The sequence below is a fragment of the Narcine bancroftii genome, chromosome 11 (genome assembly GCF_036971445.1).
Source record: "Narcine bancroftii isolate sNarBan1 chromosome 11, sNarBan1.hap1, whole genome shotgun sequence".
NCBI classification, from domain to species: Eukaryota; Metazoa; Chordata; class Chondrichthyes; order Torpediniformes; family Narcinidae; genus Narcine; species Narcine bancroftii.
Window position 1 is genome coordinate 73,783,484 of NC_091479.1, and position 15,658 is coordinate 73,799,141.

The following is a 15,658-nucleotide window of genomic DNA, read 5'->3' on the forward strand; positions in this document are numbered from 1 at the left end:
GAGTGGTTCCCTCCCCTCTCCTCTGTCATGTCTTGTACCTTTGTGCATAGTTGTTAGTTGTAGCTTTCCTAGGTCCTTTGTAAACCATCTTCCTTGTCTTGAAATGCAGGCTGTGTAATTCCCTGACACAGCTCAGAATGCCAGCAGAATCCTGACATCCTTCCTCTTCAGAGGAGGGAGCACCAAGGACAGACTGGTTACCCCAGACCTCTCTATCCTGATACAAAGCCATCATGCACCTCATTTCTTGTCTATCTTTACCCCATCCCAACAGAGGTGGAACCACCTGTGCTATCGGACGTCCAGAAGTGCATGCATAGCAATTGCTCTTGTTTAAATTCTTCACCGTATATTTTATCCATTCTACCCAGGCATTTGTATCCCCATATCCTGTCTCAATCATCTGTCTAAGATCCTCTACCTCTACTATCTGTACTATTTTCGGATCATTGGGTGAAGTATACGGTTTCATCTTGGGCATTATTGTGAAGGTACTATCAGTTGGATTAGTCCTTGATCCTTCTACGATTATTCTAAAACAACAAGCCAACAGGTCCTTTCCACTGATGTTTATCCCCATTCCAAATTTTTCCCATTTACCTCTTTCGAGTAGGTTTTTCTGGGTAATCCACCATACATCACTCCAATAGGGGAAGTATCTATTAAGGCACATATTTCTCCTGAACACAATATCATCTCTGACTCTCGATCCTTCCACATTTTATTAAACTACAAGCGTCGAACCGTATCACCTGTGGTTTAGAACTCTCGGGAATGGTAATGGTGAACTTTACTGGCCCTGAGGGCTTGACGATGGATTCCAATCCTCTCCTTACTGGGGTATGAGTCCCATCAGCCCAACCCTGGTTCCCACTTACCAACTCTATTAAACATATCCACCACCATCTCATGTTTCTTTCTACCAAAGGAGAGTTGTACACAGATATTTAACATGTTTCACAAACTATTCAAAGTCCTGTTCTAATGACCATCAATGACTTTTCAACTGGATTTTAAGCAGGTTTTCGGTGGGATGCATGTGCAAAGTTGGCAGCTCAGCAGGAGTCCTCACCAGTCCTCTCACTCTGGTGTGATGTGTCCACCTTTTTCTGCAGTTCTTATCACTGTCTCAGTGGTCAGGAGGGTTAGAAATGGCCCCTCCCAACTTGGATGAAGCTTGGCGTCCTTCCATATCTTAACCAGAACCCAATCACCTGGTTGTATTTTGTGAATGGCAAATTCGAGCGGAGGTGTCTGGGTCAACAGATCCTTTTTCTTAAGAACAAATAAAGAAGAAGCGAGCACAAATACATAGTTCCTCAGAAATTTGTCAGTGACTTCTACAGTCGGCAATTCCCCTTCTCTTCCCAATAATGACAGTCCGAATAGCATCTTATAAGGGGACAATCCGACATTCCTTTGAGGTGCTATTCAGAATTACAGTAATGCTATAGGAAAGTATTTAGTCCAGGATAACTTTGTTTCTAGCACCAATTTGGACAATGTCTGATTCATTCGTTCTACCCATCCTGAGGAAAGGGGACGCCATGGGGTATGAAAATCCCATGCTATTTCTTTTGCCTTGTTTCTTGAAGTATCCTAGAGGTAAAGTACAAGTTTCTAGTCTTTTCTGCATATGAATCTATCCATAGTCGACAATAACCCATCAGTTCCAGGAACTTCCTTAGTTCCTTCTTTGTTTTCGGGAGAACCAGTTCCAATATCCTCTTAATCCTTTCGGGACTCATTTTCCTTTTTCCATTACTTATTAAGTGTACCAAATATTTTACCCCCTTTTCTAACCCCAGTTGTAACCCAGGAGGTTACTTGCAATATCCAGAATGTATAATAATTGCCACATCACTTCCTCATGATCTGTTCCAATCATAATGGGGTCCCAAAATAGGTACAGAAAACTCTTCCCATTTACCCCTGACACGTTTAATTGGTGACTAGTGAATCTAACTCCCTCCGGTATAAAGTTTAATGATGATCTAGTGGCCTCTGTGTCCTCCAGAAAAACAGCATCCTCTTTGTTGGAAATTTATCAAAGGAGCCAATCTGTTTGCTCATAGTTTTGCTATTACCTGATTCCACCTCCATTGAATTCGCCCATCATTATTGATTGAAGGGACCAATGCCTGAAGAGGGTGCACAAAATCAGTGAACCGGTGCTGACTCGAAAGGCCAACATGTCCTGTTTCCGCTCCGTAAATGGTTATATGGTTCCAGGTGGGTCCCGGGAGGAAGAAACCCCTGATCCCACTAATCCTCCCAAAAGTCATTAGAGAGATAGCATCCCTTTCCCTCTTTAATTCGGAACATTCCTGTTTGAAATGTCCCACTTTTCCACAATAGTAACTCCCTACCTGCTGGGGATACGAAAACTCAAGTACATCAACATAATTAACAACTGGAACATTTCCATCGCTCAATTTCTCTATCAGAGGCGTCCCTCTGGTGGAGTTTAATCTCCTGGATGGAAGGTATAAGGCTCGTTGAGGAGGACTCATTTTGAACTAAATCTTTGGAGTCCCAATCCTGATAACCCTTTAGATACTTTATCTGCTGCCTCATTAAGTTAAGAAATCACATCTTTATCATGGATATGTGCTCAACATTCAACTGCAAACAAATTGGTATCTTGTGTGGCCCCCTTAAGAGTATTCCTGGCTGTCTTTGTTCTGTGCTCTGTAGTATTCTGCACAAACTGGCTGCGTTCTCTCATCTTCTGGGCTTCCTGCCAATTTACCTGGCTGGTAGAGCAGTATCTTATGTTTTTCTGCTGAGTTCTCTCTTTCCTCACTGAAAATAGCTTAATTTTTAAACTGTGCAAATGCAGACAAACGTGTTTTAACAAAAGCTTCTAGAATTTTCCACAGACTTTCTTTAAATCTTAACTTTTTTGTTACAGTGGCCGGATGATTTATCATGGCTCTGGGTTCGAGCACTCTTTCTTTCTTCTCTTTGGCTTGGCTTCGCAGACGAAGATGTATGGAGAGGTATGTCCACGTCTGCTGCAGGCTCGTTGATGAATGACAAGTCCGATGCGGGACAGGCAGGCACGGTTGCAGCGGTTGCAAGGGAAAATTGGTTGGTTGGGGTTGGGTGTTGGGTTTTTCCTCCTTTGTCTTTTGTCAGTGAGGTGGGCTCTGCAGTCTTCTTCAAAGGAGGTTGCTGCCCGACGAACTGTGAGGGGCCAAGATGCACGGTTGGAGGCGATATCAGCCCACTGGCGGTGGTCAATGTGGCAGGCACCAAGAGATTTCTTTAAGCAGTCCTTGTACCTCTTCTTTGGTGCACCTCTGTCTCGGTGGCCAGTGGAGAGCTCGCCTTATAACACAATCTTGGGAAGGCGATGGTCCTCCATTCTGGAGACGTGACCCACCCAGCGCAGTTGGGCCTTCAGCAGCATGGATTTAATGCTTGCGGACTCTGCCAGCTCGAGTACTTCGATGTTGGTGATGAACTCATTCCAATGAACGTTGAGAATGGAGCGGAGACAGCGCTCATGGAAGCGTTCTAGGAACCATAGGTGATGCCGGTAGAGGACCCATGATTCAGAGCCGAACAGGAGTGTGGGTATGACCACGGCTCTACACGCTGATCATTGTGTGGGCTTTGGCAAATACTAGAGCGCCTCGGATGCCCCCCCAAGTTCCTCAACATGGTTATCCAACTGCACGAAAACCAACAAGGTCGGGTCAGATACAGCAATGAGCTCTCCGAACCCTTCTCCATTGACAACGGCGTGAAGCAAGGCTGCGTCCTCGCACCAACCTTCTTTACTATCTTCTTCAGCATGATGCTGAAACAAGCCATGAAAGACCTCAACAATGAAGACGCTGTTTACATCCGGTACCACACGGATGAAGTCTCTTCAATTTGAGGCGCCTGCAAGCTCACACCAAGACACAAGAGCAACTTGTCCGTGAACTACTCTTTGCAGACGATGCCGCTTTAGTTGCCCATTCAGAGCCAGCTCTTCAGCGCTTGACGTCCTGTTTTGCGGAAACTGCCAAAATGTTTGGCCTGGAAGTCAGCCTGAAGAAAACTGAGGTCCTCCATCAGCCAGCCCCCCCACATCTCCATCGGGCACACAGAACTCAAAACAGTCAACCAGTTTACCTACCTCGGCTGCACCATTTCATCTGATGCAAGGATCGACAAAGAGATAGACAACAGACTCGCCAAGGCAAATAGCGCCTTTGGAAGACTACACAAAAGAGTCTGGAAAAACAACCACCTGAAGAAACACAAAGGTTTGAGCACTAACAGGATCCTAAAATACTTTGGGTACTGCTGGCCCAGAGGAGACCACTGCTAAGGGTCTAGATACAGGCAGATGATATGCTACTGATGGTCCTTAGGGGGTCCCTGAGGAGTACTCGGGGTCCCTCGTCTCTCCCTCCTCCATCAGCTTTAGGACTTCCATTTAACTACATAGTCTTTGTTTATCCTCCTGTCCTGCTCCTTTCTATGTGCACATTCTTTCTGGAGCACATCCATAGGTTTACTGTCCCCCCTTCTGCCAGTTTTACAGCGTTAGTTTGGCAACCTGCAAGCCGATCTCTTTTCTTTCTTGTGCTAACAGGTGCCATTTTCCAATGACTTCTTTAATGAATTCATCAACCCAAGTATCCCCCCAACGGCCAGCCTTCTCTCCCTAGTCTTTTATTTAATGTCTCAAGAAACTTGCTGAATTATATTTTCAACCTCCAGATAGTTATATCTACTCAATTCCCCATTGTACCTCAGGTTCCCAAAACCTGAGTGCCCCAAGCACACACATTCATTCACTACTCTGGAACACACTAACTAGTCCCTGACCAGACTAATTCCCTGAACTCTTAACTGAGCTCCCTGAGCTCTTATTCAACCATGGTCCCGGACCGCTGAGTTCCCTGCAATCTCCCCGGAGACATTCCTTGGGCTCCGACCCGACCCTTTCACGGGTCTGTTCCCGACCCTTTCACGGGTCTGTTCTCTAACATCAGCCCCAACAGACTGTCCAGCGGAATGTCAGCCCTCGCAATCTCAGTACTTCCCTGACCAGATTCCTGCAATGCCTCTTTTAACGTGACTTATGGTTCCTTTACCTGATTGGCCAATTTTTCATCATCCATTGCTGGCACGTATGGCACTTGGGTTGATTTCATTACAAATTCTCCCAGTTTTATTCCAATTCTTGGAAATACCTTTCTCGCCTCTATTAGCTTTCTTTTTTTTTCCTTACACATTGCCCAGTTTCCCCATTCACAAGTTTGAAATCCTCATTGATATCCTATTTATCCTTGTGGTTAGAATCCTGTCCCAGCCATTTTCAGGTGATATTCTTCCCAACAGTGCAGTTGCATTCCAAACTCAATATTGCCAGTGTCATGTGAAAATAAATTCTCTCCCATGGACACTGTGAGACCTGCTGAGTTGCTCCACCATTCCTATGTTTTTACTAACATGGGGAATAATCCAAAGATTATGATTCACGAGTCCTGACCTTGAATTTAGCATGCACTATTCTTTATCCTCACAGGTAACAAGAAAGCAGACCTTGCCTACTGGATGAGGTATTTGTGGAATGTAATCCTCAATTTCACTTGGATGCCAAAATAGAAATGTTCTGATACTCTTCCCCTGCCTCAATGCATGAGGAGAGTTTAGTAAACAAAGCTGGAGGGATTCCATGCAGAGGCATTTCTAGCACACATTTTATCTCAAGAAAACACCATTTACAATCACCCAAATACGGCAGTCCAGCTATGTTCGGATACATTATAGATATATTAATTATAGAAAATATTAAGGCTATTTCTGAAAGATCAATTTAAATTATATGCTAGAACCCATCAAAAGTTTAAACGCATCACTTGAAATTCACAGTTGAAGACAGAGGAGCAGCTGATTGGGCAATTGAGTTCAAGAGCTGAAGGGCAATTGAGGTCAGGTGATCCAAACATCATTATAAAAGTAAGGGATTGTGTATAGTCTTTGTTGGAGAAAAAGTGGAAAGGCTTCGGCTCAAGGGGCTGAGGTGGTGGTGCAGGAGTTGAAGTAAGGGCCACCTTATTGAGGAACAAAACGGATTCAGCAGGTAGGCACAGATAAGGGCAAGTTTTTGTATATGATATTTTTTTCTTCTAGTCATAGAGTGGAAATGGCAGCCAAGACAGGGGAATGCACTTCTTTCAGAATATGGGTTATCAGCGAAGCCAGCAGTATCCCTGATGACTTCATCTGCATCCAGCTGCAGCTCCTGACAAACCAAGTGAAGGAATTGGAGACAGAGTTGGATGAATTCTGGATCATTTGGGAGGCAAAGATCGAGTATCCTGGATGGTATCTTGCCTCCCTGGTGCCGGGGTCCAAGATATCTCCAATAGTTCGCAGCCTTCTCAGAAAGGAAGGTGAGCAGCCAGATTTTGTGCTCCCACGTAGGGACTAATGATGTGGTTGGGAAAGGTGAGGAGGTCCTGCAAGGAGGGTTCAGGGAGTTAGGTACTAGTTTGAAGGACAGGACCTTCAAGGTTGTGATCTTAGGATTGCTTCCTATGCCACGTGCTAGTGGGGTTAGAAATAGGAGAATAATGGACCTTAACACGTGCCTAAAGACATGGTGTTGGAAAGATGGCTTCAGGTATCTGGATCATTGGGCTCATTTCCATGGAAAATAAAAAAGTTTGGTAGTGCTGCCCTGGGGGTGGAGTTTAAACTAGATTTGTGAGTGGGGGGGGGGGGGGGGGGTGGGAACCAGAATGCCAAAGCAGACAGAGGAGTGGAGGATGGAAAAGATGAAGTAAATATTGCATGTTACGTTAGAAGTCAGCAGGTTGTATGTGGTGGAAGTGTTCTCAGGTGCATCTGTATCAGTGGTTCTCAACATTTTTCTTTCCACTCGTACCACTTTAAGCAATTCCTACACCATAAGTGCTCTTATATATTATATTAGATTATATATTATATTATATAATATAAGGCGGGATGTGAGTGGGAAGGGAAGGTTGAGAATCACTGCTCTGGACCCAATTGTTACTGAAATATTTTGCTTGAGAAAAATTATCATGGGCCCATTTCCTTTGGAGTTATGAAACCGTGCACATAACGAGTCAATTAAGGACAATTAAAACAATAGTTTTCAAACTTTTACTTCCCACCCACATACCACCTTAAGCAATCCCTTACTGAGCACCAATGGCATAGGGGGTTAAAGTGGTAGTGAGTGGAAAGATAAAGGTTGAGAACCAATGATCTATATCAATGGAAGGAGCATTGTAGATCAGGCAGAAGAGTTTAGAGCATGGATTGACAGATGGAATTATGACATTGTGGCCATTAGTTAAACTTGGTTGCAGGAGGGGCAGGACTAGCAGCTCAATGCCCTGGGCTTCTGTTGCTTCAGACACTAGGTATCCATGGAGAGGTTGTAAACTGGATTGGTAATTGGCTGTGTGGAAGAAAGCAGAGTGATGGTGGATGGTTGCTTCTCAGACTGGAGGCCTGAGACTAGTGGTGTGCCTCAGGGATCTGTTGGGACTATTGGTTTTTTTTTAAATAAATAAATAAATATATATATATACACACATACATACACACACATATGCATATATATATATATATATATATATATATGCATATATATATATATACACACACACATATATACACACATATAGATATCTATACACACACGCACACACACATATATATATATATATAAAAATCAGTGTTCTGGGTGATAATGTGGTAAACTGGATCAGCAATTTTGCTGATGACATTAAGATTGGAGGCATTGTGTACAGCGAGAAAAATTCTTCAAAGCTTGCAGAGGGATCTGGACCAACTGTAAGAATCGGTCAGTAAATGGCAGATGGAGTTTAATGTAGACAAGTGTGAGGTGATGCATTTTGGAAGGGCAAACCAAACTAGGACATACACAGTAAATGATAGGGCATTAAGGAGTGTGGAGCAGCAGAGAGACCTGGGATACAGATATATTGTTCCCTGAAAGGGGTGTCACAGGTGGACAGGGTTGTAAAGAAAGCTTTTGGCATCTTAGACTTTATAAATCAATGTATTGAGTAAAGGAGTTGGGATGTTATGCTGAAGTTGTTTCAGACACTGGTGATGAAAATTTGGAATACTATGTGCAGTTCTGGTCACCTAACTACAGGAAGGATATCAATAAGATTGAAAGAGTGTTGAGATTTACTAGGATGTTGCTGGGCCTTCAGGAGTTGAGTTACCCAAGATTAAACAGGTTAGGATGAGGGGAGATTTGATAAAGGTTTACAAGATTGAGAGGTATAGTCAGAGTAGATGCAAGTAGGCTTTTTCCACTTAGATTAGGGGAGATAAATATGAGGGGGGTCATAGATTAAAGTTGAAAGGGAAAAGGTTTAGGGGGAACATTAGAGGAAAGTTCTTCATTCAGTGGTGAAAGCATGGAATGAGCTTCCATCTGATGTAGTGAATGAGGGCTCGATCTTGAGTTTTTATAATAAATTGAATAAATACATGGATGGGAGAGGTCTGGAGGATTATGGAATGAAAGCAGGTCAATGGGACTAGAGAAATGATGGTTATCAAATACTAGAAGAGCCGAATGGCCTGTATCTGTGCTGTAGCCTTCTAAGTTTCTATATGGTGCTGAAGAACAGGAAAAGTATGACCACATTCATGAGATTGTATTATAGTCTGCCCAATAGTCAGTGAGAATTGGAGGAGCAAATTTGTAGAGAAATAACAAACAGCTACAGGAAACATAATATTGTGGTAGGAGATTTTAATTTTCTATATATAGAGAAGACACATATCAAATAGAAAGTGCAATACTGAATTTCCTATTAGGAAACAAAACAGGACAGTTGACAGAAAACAAAATATGTAGGGGAACATTTTGGCTCCAGTGATCATAATGCCATTAGCTTCTAATTATGTAGAAGGATAGGTCTGGGCCTCTGGTTGAGATTCTTAATTGGAGAAAGGGCAATTTAGAGCAAATAAGAAAGGATCTTGAATGCATGGATTGAGATTAATTATTTTTTTTCGGTCAAGAATGTGCGAGGAAGACGTTCAAAGGTGAAATTTTGAGAGTTGTAAGGTAAAACATCATGAGATGGGAATGTGTAGGGAGTTACCCTGTACAGGGCAGTAACAAGAAGGGGAGGTGTCCTTGTACTCCTGTTAGGTAAAACATCATGAGATGGGACCGGAGAAGGAGTCACCCAGTACTAAGGAGTAACAGAATGCATCCTTGTACTTACAAGATAAGAGAGACATTGATGGATTGAGAGGCAGGAAGCTAGCAGGGAAAGGATAGCAACAGTTTTAGTCATTGGACAAGTAATGATATGATGATGTTCTAAGCATGTATCCAAGGGTATAAAAAATCACCATTTTGCTGATAACGGCAGAATGCATTCTCCGACTAACTTTGTTAGTCGCAAGTGTTACAATCCGGTAATAAAGAACAAAGAACCCTGATTTCGACTCAGTCTGGTGTTTGTCTCACTCATTCATGAACAATGCAGACCTAACAGAGTACAGATTTTATGTTCCTGTCAGGATTAAAGGCAAAGTTAGCAGGCATGGGGAATCTTGTTTTTAGATGGATATTGGGGATCCAGTGTGATTAACTAATAAACCCTTATTAGTACTAACAAAGGAATAGCAATGGAAAATTAACTAGTCAATGGTAAATTCAAAATAATAGCTTTCATTAAACTTACTTATCTCTAACCTTAACCTCACTATGTGCAAATGTAAATATGTGTGTATTAAAATCTAAACCATTAAAATTTAAACGATTCTGAAATAATCAATTTTAAAGTCCAGTTTCAAATATCTTGTTGATTTCAGGAAGCTTTTAAATTGTAGTTCAGAGTAATTATGAAGCACTTTTAAACATTATATTTTCAGATCTCTTTAAACTCAAGTCTCTTGATGTGCTGCCTTTCAGAGATATTCTTCAAACAGGAGTGACAATGAGACTGCCTCTTTTCTTAAAAGAGCAGTCCTATCTTTCCAGGGTATCAGTCTTCAGTTTTCTTCCACGATGACTCTGCACTCTATTTTCAAAAGGCAGATGGAAAGTAGTCTCCCTTTTGAAATCCACTTATTTCTGTTTTCCCCAATGATTAGGAATAACTCCTTATTCTGGTTGCTGTAATTCAACCCTGCCTTTCACAAGGGTCCCACAGGGTCTCGACTTCTGAATTGATTCAAAAGGTCTGAATTTGCCAAGAGATTTCTCAAAATCATGTGACAGTATATCAAAGAGAATCTCAATTCTTGGAAACCATGTGACCATTGTTAGGTCTGCTTTGTTCATGAATGAGTGAGACAAACACCAGACTGAGTCGAAATCAGGGTTCTTTGTTCTTTATTACCGGATTGTAACACTTGCAACTAACAATGTTAGTCGGAGAATGCATTCTGCCGTTATCAGCAAAATGGTGATTTTTTTATACCCTTGGATACGTGCTTAGAACATCATCATATCATTACTTGTCCAATGACTAAAACTGTTGCTATCCTTTCCCTGCTAGCTTCCTGCCTCTCAATCCATCAATGTCTCTCTTATCTTGTAAGTACAAGGATGCATTCACATCTTGTTACAGCCCTGCACAGGGTAACTCCTTACACATTCCCATCTCATGATGTTTTACCTTACACCATGTACTGGAATCTAACAGTTGCCAGCTCTAGTTTCTTGAAAACCATGTGACTTTCATAACTCTGGCTTGTAAGCATCACGATTCCAAAAGATTACCTCACTTCTGAATGTATTGTATGGGTGTGTAAAACCCTGTACCAGCCGACAATTCCCTCACCAGAAATACATTCAACTCTAATTTACTAAAATATTTTTATGAAATATAGCTTAACATTAACCTAAATATTAACACAGATCCTTTATACCAGTTTGGAAGAAAGATGTATAGCAGATAACGGCAACACTGAGCAAATGAGATACTTCAGGAGTTTTTTTTAAAAATACAAGAATAACGTCAAGAAAAAAATCAGGAAGGCTTAAAGAAGACATGAGGCTACTTTGCAGACAACAAGAAGGAAAATCCTAAGGGTTTCTACGATGTTTTGAGAGCAAAAGGATAGTAAGGGACAAAATTGGTCCCCTCAAAGATCAGAGTAGTTGGCTATGTATGGAGCCAGAAGAGGTGGGCGGAGATCTTAAATTTTTTTTTTCATCAGTACTCACTCAGGAAACTGGTGCATAGTTAAGGGAAGTAAAGGAAAACAAGCAGTGAGGTCATGGAACCTATAAAGATTAAAGCGGAGTAAGTGCTTGGTATCTTAAAACAAATAAAGGTGGATAAAGCCCCAGAGCCTGACAAGATGTACCTTCAGATCTTGAGGGAGGCCAGTGTAGAAATTCCAGAGGCTCTGGCAGAAATATTTAAAGTATTCTTTGCCACGGATGAAGTGCTAGAGGATGGGAGGTGGGCTCCCCTTGTTCTGTTATTTAAAAAAGGCTCCAAAAATAACCCTGGAAATTGTAGATCGTGATGTCATTTAATACTGTTAATAGTTAAATTGGGCAGGGTTTGTTAGTGTACGTCACATACAAACACTTTAAACAGATCTTCTTTAAAATACTAGAGCTCTGCTCATGCTAGACATGTCGGGGCCTCAGAGTCTTTGCAAAAGCTTTACAGAGTGCCCAAAAGACTTCACTAATGGACTGTTGTTTACAAAAAGGAACAGATGGAAGGGCTTGACGGAGCTGCATTCTGTCTCGAGGGGATCCTGCTGTTCTAAGAGAATCATATGGTTTTGCAAGCAGAGAGAGTCAGGATTTTTCTGTGTATAAGAGTGACACACAGATCAGTTCTACAGTTTTACAGTCAGCAGCAGCAACTGGAACAGGACAAGCTGGCAAGCTTGTGGAAAACCCCTTTTAGAAGACTGGTTGTGAGAGCTTAGTTCAGCCTAGTCAAAGCTCTTGTGGTTCATGCAAGAGGAGAGGACTGACTGTCTAATGTTTCACTTGGAATAAAAGAAACAAAAAGGAACTCTGTGGTGACCTGAAAGTAAGAGGTTATCATCTGGAGAACCCTGAGGGGAAAAGTTTCTTCAGAAAGACACTGAATTGTGGGTGTCCTGGAACAAATCTCTCTGAAAACTGACAAGAACCTTTCTGAGTGGTAACCATTTACCTTTCAAGCACCAAAGCCTGGTAAACTTTATAAATGTTAAATTCTGTGCACAGTATAAGAATTGCCTGCAACCAGTGAGCTTGGAAGAATGACAAGTGAGATTGGACTGTACACCAAATAACTTTTCTGAACTTACACACACACATTACATACACGTGTGCTTAGAATTAGAAGGGGGTTAGGTTAGTTAACTAAATAGTGATAAGTTAAAGTGTGATTCTGTTTTCATGTTTAAAGATAATTAAAAACAACTTTTGTTTAAGTAACCATTTGTCTTGGTGAATATTGCTGTTGGGTTTTGGGGTTCTCTGGGCATGTAACAATGCCAATGACATTAGGAAATAAAATCCTGGACACTTGGCACCATAAAGGGATCGAGTGTATCGAGGATTGTTATGAACAGACAATTTAGACATTTGAACAGCTAAACAAAATAGATATTATTTGTCAAATAGAACATTCTTCTGCTATCTTCAATTAAGATCTTTAAGAGATAGTTTAGGACCAGCCATTATCCTGCCAATGTGCAGCGCGCGGGGTGGGGGGTCCACAAATAAATTTATAATCAAGATGCATTTCCTATTGCAGAGCATGAGCTCAAAACCAGGCTTGTGCAAATCAAGGGGAAGGTGGGAGACTAAATTGGGGGAAAGAATACAAGAACAATTTTGGTCAAAATTGTGCTCTGATAATGACATTATTTATTAATGCCAAATATCGATTGGTACTGTACAATTTTATGCTCCAATTATACCTTGCACCACAGAGATAACATGCTTTAAAACCTGAAATTCCAGACTTGAGTTTTAGGTGTGGTACAGAGGTTGGAATATTTATACATTCAACCTGGTTCTGCATGAAAGTAAGATCCTTTTGGTATGACTTGGCAGAAATTTTGACAAAATTACAGAAGTGGATTTTCCATTGGAACCAGAACTGCATTTATTGAGAAATTTTATGGTTATTGGAACAAACTATCAAAATATCAAATATAGTTCATGAGGACTGCACTAGCCAGGAAATTTATTGCTGTTTCATGGAAGTCAGACACCCCCCCCTACTTATTACTTGCTGGAATATGGAAATGCAAAGTTGTGCCACCCCTGGAAAAGATAACTTAACAAGAAAAAAAAAGTGACTAGTTTGTTAAAATATGGCAACTTTATTTGAATCATACTGGGTTAAGGATTTAATTAACTTCACGAAAAGATTTAAATAATACAGTTAATAATGTTGAATCCCTGAAGATCAAGATATGGACTAATGAAGGCACACACAAAAACCCTTTTTATCTTATCACTTGGGAAGGGGAGTGAGATTTCGGCAATGAGACTGTAATTTTTAAATATTTTTTAAAACTTTGCGAAGGGACCCAGCACTGGGGAAAAGTCCAGGGCTTTTTGTAAGTGTTCTATTCTCCCATCAGTGTTATTGTATTAACTGTTTGTATTTTAAAACCGGTTTCTGTGGTTCTCGGTTGTGTTTTTTTTAATTTACAGATATGTTTGCAGTGCAGGTAAGCTTTTACATTGGTGCAATTTGCAAGGATCTTGCTGGGACAATTGCCACAAATGAAGTAAGAGGCCACAAGGAGATCAGGACTTTGGATGGAGTTGAAGTGCACCTCCGGGTTCCTTGAGCCCAGTCTCCATAGCTAATCCCTGGGAACACTGTGGTCCCTCCATCTAAGGTTGATCTGATTCCATGTCAAGATCCAGAAAAGAACCAGAGTGTTTTTTTTTTAAAAAGTGACTTTGTGACTTGTTCTCATAGATCTGTTAGTCTGGGTAAAAGGTACTGTGACTTAATTAATTTGGCACGCAGACTAGAGAAGTGGGACAAACTATGGACAAGAGTGGTGGGGGCTGCCTCAGTACAACAAATGTGTTATTTGTACCCAAATCATGGTAAAGATCATTATTTGTCAGCCGTAGTAACCAAGAGGTTAGGAAATGAAGCATGGCACACAGGAGGAATATGGCCCCTGTAGTTAAGGCACAGCAATTAATGTGGGAAAAGGAATGGAAAGAGGCAGAGAAGAGACATTGGAGAAACAATGTAAGCAAGAACAAAATTATGGTTTGTATAAAGGGGAGAACCAAAGTCTTGGCAGGTCCTGAAAGCAAAATGTGAATAGGACGATGAGTAGAATAAAGGAGTCCCTGAAGTTGATAAGAAACAAATGATTAAAAGAAAAAAAACAGAACAGAGGAATCCCCAGATGACACCTAGAATCTAGAGGATTTCTTGGGCTATCCACCCACCCCACCCCCTCACCCATGCACCACAACAGCCGGACCAAGCTGGTGCACTCCCAGCTGTGGTGGACGCGGCTGAATCAATCCCCGTGGCTGAGCAAATCGCCACTTCCAGCCCTCCAGACTATAGCCACAGCATAGCAGATAACGTTAAGGAAAGATCAGAGAAGGGAGACAAAGTTGTTCTGACACCCTAATAGAGTAGACTCCAATCACAGGGCTGGACAGCCAAATGCTCAGGGACCAACTATGCTCATGAGCCAACTATGGAAATTTATACACCCTGGAAGCTCAGTGAAACCGTGCTGATCATTCAAAATGCACCCAACTATGAGACCAATGGTCCCAGATTTGTTAATTACATACACTCCTTGACGGAAATATGGGGACAAGTCAGCTGACCATTATTCATTACTGCAGGTGATACTGAATCCGGACAAAACCCAAAAGTGAAAAGATGAAATGTAAGCCATTGCTCTCAGTCATGTCCCTACATACCACACACTATTTCAGTTGCGCCCTGATAACGAAGGAGAGCAAACATATTATTATGAGAGCCCTCTCTATTCGTCTTAAGAGGTCTATCGATATGAGTAAAGTTATTGAATATAGGCCCTTGCCCATAGAATCAGCCTTCGATTTCTGGGACCGTTTTACCACTTATGCGGGCAATCAAGTATACAATGAAGGGAGATGATCTGCCCAGTTTAATAATACCTACCAGAGAAAAAAATGCTTCAGTGATAAAGGTTTAGATTGGGGTGATAATTCCTGGAAGCAATAAAGTAGGGCAGTTTTAGCCTTCCGGCCAAACACAAGAGAGGCTTAGGGGCAACAATGTAACCCACAAATTAAGTACGAGTTCCACTTAAAACCAGACTGATCAGTTCTGGATGATGAGCGAGGCTATGATCATTATGAGGCCCAATGGCTGGTGCTCAGACCGACTTCACCCCTGGTCTAACAATACTAAACTGATACTATACTAAAAAAACCAACAGACATAATCACAAGCTCCCAATAAACCCTGGAGATTTGGGAGAAGTGAGAGGAAAGAATACCAAGGGACACCCTCAGATAAGCCCCCCCACCCCAAACAATGTTTTAATTGTGGAGGGAAAGGACATCGGAAGTGAGATTGTCCCTCAAAAGAATTATGACAGTCGAGAGGATCAGCGTTCTATGGCACCCTTCACCTCCCACAATCCCTTCTGACAATGACCGGCT

The 15,658-nt window shown here is 41.7% G+C and overlaps 1 protein-coding gene across 6 annotated transcripts in view; it reads right to left on the minus strand.

Moving 5' to 3' along the window:
• LOC138745907 (uncharacterized) overlaps nt 1-15,658 on the minus strand; it is an 87,502-nt gene that overhangs the window by 36,674 nt on the left and 35,170 nt on the right. Inside the window, exon 1 of one of the 6 annotated variants that reach the window (XM_069903403.1) lies at nt 1,073-1,290. The exons of the other annotated variants lie outside the window; for them this stretch is intronic. The gene's annotated coding sequence lies outside the window, so the exon portion shown is untranslated. Of the gene's footprint in view, nt 1-1,072; nt 1,291-15,658 lie in introns of those variants that run through there. 6 annotated transcript variants of the gene reach the window in all.